This window comes from Schistocerca nitens, chromosome 5, assembly GCF_023898315.1.
Source record: "Schistocerca nitens isolate TAMUIC-IGC-003100 chromosome 5, iqSchNite1.1, whole genome shotgun sequence".
Taxonomy (NCBI): Eukaryota; Metazoa; Arthropoda; class Insecta; order Orthoptera; family Acrididae; genus Schistocerca; species Schistocerca nitens.
The window spans coordinates 846,242,751-846,248,750 of record NC_064618.1 but is presented as its reverse complement, the minus strand read 5'-3'; positions in this window follow the sequence as shown (position 1 = coordinate 846,248,750).

Sequence of the window (6,000 nt, the reverse complement as noted above, 5' to 3'; positions counted from 1 at the left end):
GGGTCAAAGATGCTGGTCAGCGGCAAAGAAGTACGCTTACACATGCGCCACCTGTGGCGAAGGCGAACTGACATTCCATTCGCTTATCAATGTATGTTTGGTGGCGGTGACACCATGACGACTTCTCTGCAGTTTAATTACCCAAAGAGCCGGACTCCATGCTTTGTCCATATTAAAACCTTTATCTCTGTTTATTAAGTTATTAGGTAATCTAATCTCTATAGCTTCCTTGAAGACAGAATCCCAAAAGGGAGAGGTGGATGTTAAAATCTTCACATCACTGTAATTCATAGAATGCCCTGTATCAATACAATGTTCGGCCACTGCTGACTTGTCTGGCTGTGATAAGCGTGTGTATCTTCAATGCTCCAACATCCCTCATGAACGGTGTGAGTTGTTTGACTTATGTGTGACTTCTCACAATTTCCGCAAGGAATCTGATACACACCCGCTTTACGAAGCAGTAAATCATCCTTTACAGATCCGAGTAAAGCTACAATCTTAGTGGGTGGCTGGAAGATCACCTTAACACAAAGTTTCTCAAGAATACAGCCTATCTCCGAGGAAGGCGCACCCATATAGGGCAAAAACGCCCTTGATCTGAAGGAATCACTATCCTCTCCCCCATCACTTGCCTGCATTCTAGGTTTTACATTGAATGCTCTACGAATTTGTTGTGAAGAAAATCCATTCCCTTTAAACATGCTCTTGTGGTGTGTGAGCTGCTCTTGCAAATTATCTATATGGGATATACAGTGCGGTCTATGCACTAAGGTCTTAAGGTCACCTATGGCCTGTGAAGTGTGATCGCAGCTACTGGCATGTAGATATAGATTTGTGTGTGTTGGTTTCCGATATACAGCATGTCCTAATGTGCCATCATCTTTATGGCAAATGACAACATCCAAAAAGGGAATGCAGCCGTCTTTTTCTATTGCCATAGTAAATTTTATACTAGCATGGATAGAATTCAAATGCTCAAGAAATAAATGTAATTCATCCATCTCGTGCCGCCATACCACAAATGTGTCATCCACATACCTCCAGAAGAAGTTGGTTTAAAACTTGGTGAGTCCAGTGCCTTGTCCTCGAAGTCTTCCATGAATAAATTAGCTACCAATGGGGAGAGGGGGCTTCCCATAGCAACGCCAACAATCTGCTCATAAAATTCACCATTAAACTGAAAATAAGAATGATAAAAGCACATGTTCAAATAAGGCCATAATGTTCTTATCAAAATGTTGGCCAATAAGAGATAAAGAGTCCTTTAAAGGTACCTTGGTGTATAATGATACCGCATCAGAACTAACAAGCACATCCCCATACTATTTAGCCTGACATTGATAAGTCTCTGAATAAAATCCATAGAATTTCTGAATGTGGTGACTACATTTTCCTACCAGTGGTTTTTAATAAGGAAGCTAAGTATTTGGCAGGAAAATACGTTGGTGAATCAATAGTGTTCATTATAGGCCTCATAGACAAGTCCTGTAGACGCTCATCCTTATCCATCTTGTGAACCTTAGAAAGCCCATAAAATCTCGGTGGTACTGCACCTCGCACTTTTAAATTTGTTATGACTTCCCTTGGTAGTGATGGAGCGTTCAGCAAGGCAGCTGTCCTTATTGTGACATTGTTGGTAGGATCTTTATTAATCTCCTGGTATGCACCAGAACGAAGTAGACCACATATCTTTTCCTTGTAGACTTTCTGAGGCAAAAGGGATGGTAGCATTACCTTTATCAGCACGCAGGATGACTGTGTCAGAATCCTCACACAGCTTTCGTTTTACATATGTTTCTTCCTTGGAAACATTACTTCTTTGTGGACGATGTTTCATAATTGCTTGGCAGGTTTCACATATGATTTCTTCAGCAGAATCCTGTGATAGGGGTCGGACAGGTTCTTCAGTGGCAGTGATGAAAGATGATTTTGGCAAAGTCTTTGGAGCAGGGGCAAAATTTAGCCCTTTATTTAAGACAGATAACATAGCTTCGTCCAGATCCTTACTGGTCAAACTTATGACAGGACGTCGAATAACAGAGTCCACTTGAGAAGGCTGGTCCAATTGGCTGTACCTGGTAATCTGTCTTTTTGTAGCTACTTCACGAACCCAGTCATACTTAGCCCATGTTGTGCCATAAATCCATTCCTATGAGTCAGGAGATAAAACAGCTGATACCTTCAAATGCAGACGATACAGGTGTTCAGAAACAATGTCCAACTTCTGACAAGTAAAACGAATTCTTTCTCTGAAAATAGCAGAACCAGCACTATGTAAATTTCTATTTACTGCAGTGTTATTAACAAAGTGAACCAACCTTGCAAATTTTGGGAAACTCTATGGTCCCAGCACTTCAATAAGAAACTCAAGGAGTTCAATAGTCTTGCTCTCTGGTGTCGTAATTTGTCCAAACTGTGGACCCACGAAACAATCTCCTCCCCGAAGATGTACATGTGCATTTTCAACTTTTCACGGCATAATGAATAGTCTATTAAATTTTGGTCATGCAGCCACACAAATAAAACTTTCTTCACAGATATTGCAACAACGTATCATCCGGCCATCCTCAGAGAGAGTCACAAGACTGACGACAACATGCCAAGCGCGGGCTTATGTGCACCACCGCGGCAGTACTGCACATGCGGGTCACAGATGCTGGACAGCGGCAAAGAAATACACTTACATATGCGCCACCTGTGGCGAAGAGATACTGACATTCGATTTGCTTATGGATTTTCTGTGAAACAAATTCGCAGAGCATTCAATGTAAAACCTAGAATGCAGGCAGGTGATGAGGAAGAAGACAGTAATTTCTTCAGATCAAGTGCATTTTTGCTCTATGTGGGTACTCTTTCCTCGAAGATAGGTTGTATTCTTGAGAAACACCGTGTTAAGTTGATCTTCTGGCAACCCACGAAGATTGCAGCTTTACCCGGCTCTGTAAAGGATGATTTACTGACTCATAAAGTGGGTGTGTATCAGATTCTTTGCAGAAATTGTGAGGAGTCATTCATACGTCAAACAACTCACACCGTTCAAGAGAGATGTGTGGAGCATCGAAGATACACATGCTTATCACAGCCAGAAAATTCACCTGTGGCCGAAATTGTAATGATACGGGGCATTCCTTGAATTACAGTGATGTGAAGATTTTAACATCCACCTGCTCCTTTTAGGGTTCTGTCTTCAAGGAAGCTATAGAGATTAGATTACCTGTTTTTGTTGTGGTCTTCAGTCCTGAGACTGTTGGATTCCATAGAAATATTGGAACACGTAAGGCAATACTGACCTTGCGACTTAGAAGAAAGATTAAGGAAAGGCAAACCTACATTTCTAGCATTTGTAGACTTAGAGAAAGCTTTTGACAATGTTGACTGGTATACTCTCTTTCAAATTCTAAAGATGGCAGGGGTAAAATACAGGGAGCGAAATTCTATTTACAATTTGTACAGAAACCAGGTGGCAGTTATAATAGTCGAGGGGCACGAAAGGGAAGCAGTGGTTGGGATGGGAGTGAGACAGGGTTGTAGCCTCTCCCCGATGTTATTCAATCTGTATATTGAGCAAGCAGTAAAGGAAACAAAAGAAAAATTTGAAGTAGGTATTAAAATTCATGGAGAAGAAGTAAAAACTTTGAGGTTCGCCGATGACATTGTAATTCTGTCAGAGACAGCAAAGGACTTGGAAGAGCAGTTGAACGGAATGGACAATGCCTTGAAAGGAGGATATAAGATGAACATCAACAAAAGCGAAACGAGGATAATGGAATGTAGTCAAATTAAGTCGGGTGATGCTGATGGAATTAGATTAGGAAATGAGACACTTAAAGTAGTAAAGGAGTTTTGCTATTTGTGGAGTAAAATAATAACTGATGATGGTCGAAGTAGAAAGGATATAAAATGTAGACTGGCAATGGCAAGGAAAGCGTTTCTGAAGAAGAGAAATTTGTTAACATCGAGTGTAGATTTAAGTGTCAGGAAGTCATTTCTGAAAGTATTTGTATGGAGTGTAGCCATGTATGGAAGTGAAACATGGACGATAAATAGTTTGGACAAGAAGAGAATAGAAGCTTTCGAAATGTGGTGCTACAGAAGAATGCTGAAGGTAAGGTGGGTAGATCACGTAACTAATGAGGAGGTACTGAATAGGATTGGGGAGAAGAGAAGTTTGTGGCACAACTTGACTAGAAGAAGGGATCGGTTGGTAGGACATGTTCTGAGGGATCAAGGGATCACAAATTTAGCATTGGAGGGCAGCGTGGAGGGTAAAAATCGTAGAGGGAGACCAAGAGATGAATACACTAAGCAGATTCAGAAGGATGTAGGTTGCAGTAGGTACTGGGAGATGATGAAGCTTGCACAGGATAGAGTAGCATGGAGAGCTGCATCAAACCAGTCTCAGGACTGAAGACCACAACAACATGAAAAATAGGAATTATAAACATCCCAGCTTATTTTTTTTCTCTAAGTGCTGTCCTGCACTTTTTCTGACACAATATAGAAACACTTTTGAGACATTTTGTAAACATGCTGGAAGCATTCGGGATACATGTTCAGTTCTTTCATTATGTTGAGTGTGCCATATTTCTTGGCTGTTTTCAACAATAACGGATGTAGCAGCGTAACTGCCACATGTCTCTCTGACAGTACCATTTCACTTTGAATTGCTCATGTCCTGCGTGCGCCACGTTCCTGACTCACTACCTCCAGGCGTCTGTGCCACGTCATCTCTATGTGAATTGGACTAGAGGTGTGCAGCATTTGTATTTAAACTTGGAAGATGTACTGTTGGCTTGGTAGTTTGTGATACATGTTCAGCAATTATGCTAGAATTTGTATGTCCACCTCAAGAATGTAGCAGTCAGTTTTTTCATTAAATTTTCAAACTGCATTCGAGTGATATAGATGGGCGCCATTGTGAACTTAAAATATCTACCACATAGTAGATCGAGTTATTCCAACTATCTGAAATAATTTTCTGTAGTTCTAATATGTGTTGCTGATGCCTATAAAAAGCTTTTGGTTATTGATGTAGGCACTAGAGGCAAAAAAGGTGATTACAAAATTTTTATGGCCTATGAATTGCCAAGACAACTGGAAAACAAAAAATTTAATGTACCTCCCCAAAAAGGCTTACCAAATAGCAATGTTTCAGCACCACATGTTCTCACTGGAGACGAATCCTTCCCATGGAAACTGTACTTTCTGCATTCATTTCCAGCTAAACATATAAAGGCATATCAAGAAAACTTAAATACTAGTCTACCAAAAGCTAGGAAAACCACTGAATGTGATTTTGGGATCTTACAGACAAAATGGCAAGTTTTAGGAGTACCAAACATATCAGAAGTAAACAAGCCTGTACCAACTGCTTGCATGTTGAATAATTTTAGTGACAGGCATGGCATTAAGAACGTAGACTGCATATCATTTTACTGTTAAGCGATTGTGAAGTCTGTCCAGATCAGTATGGAAACCCAACTGCAGAAAAAATATAAACCAGTTTATGACCATTTTTAATCAATAGCCATTATCCTTTGGTAATTAAAGGTAGCTTATTTCAATGTAACAATAATATTGTCACAGAAGAAGCTGAGTAGCTCCGTGGTGTAGTGGTTATGATACTAAACTGTTGCATGGAGGGTCACCTGGACCGTACAATTTTAATTTCTATATTCAGTTCAAATACATTCTAGAAGTATCCACAAATGTCAAGAATCATTGTACTGGAATGTTCTGTAGCTGTATATATACTGTATGTATTCTAGTCGGAGGCAGTTCGCTCTGCGCTCTTGTATGTGCAAGTGCTGAATAAACCTTCGTTAAGTGAAGTTAGTGTTTGTCATTCATCTAATTACACCTTCTTCTATGTGACATTATTCTGGTGGAGATGCTGAGTATTGGAATTTGTGATAGCGCACATTATCGACTACACAGTGGCTCCCATCAGGCCACGACAGAGCCGCCATTTACGCGGCGAGAAACCCGAGTTCGAGC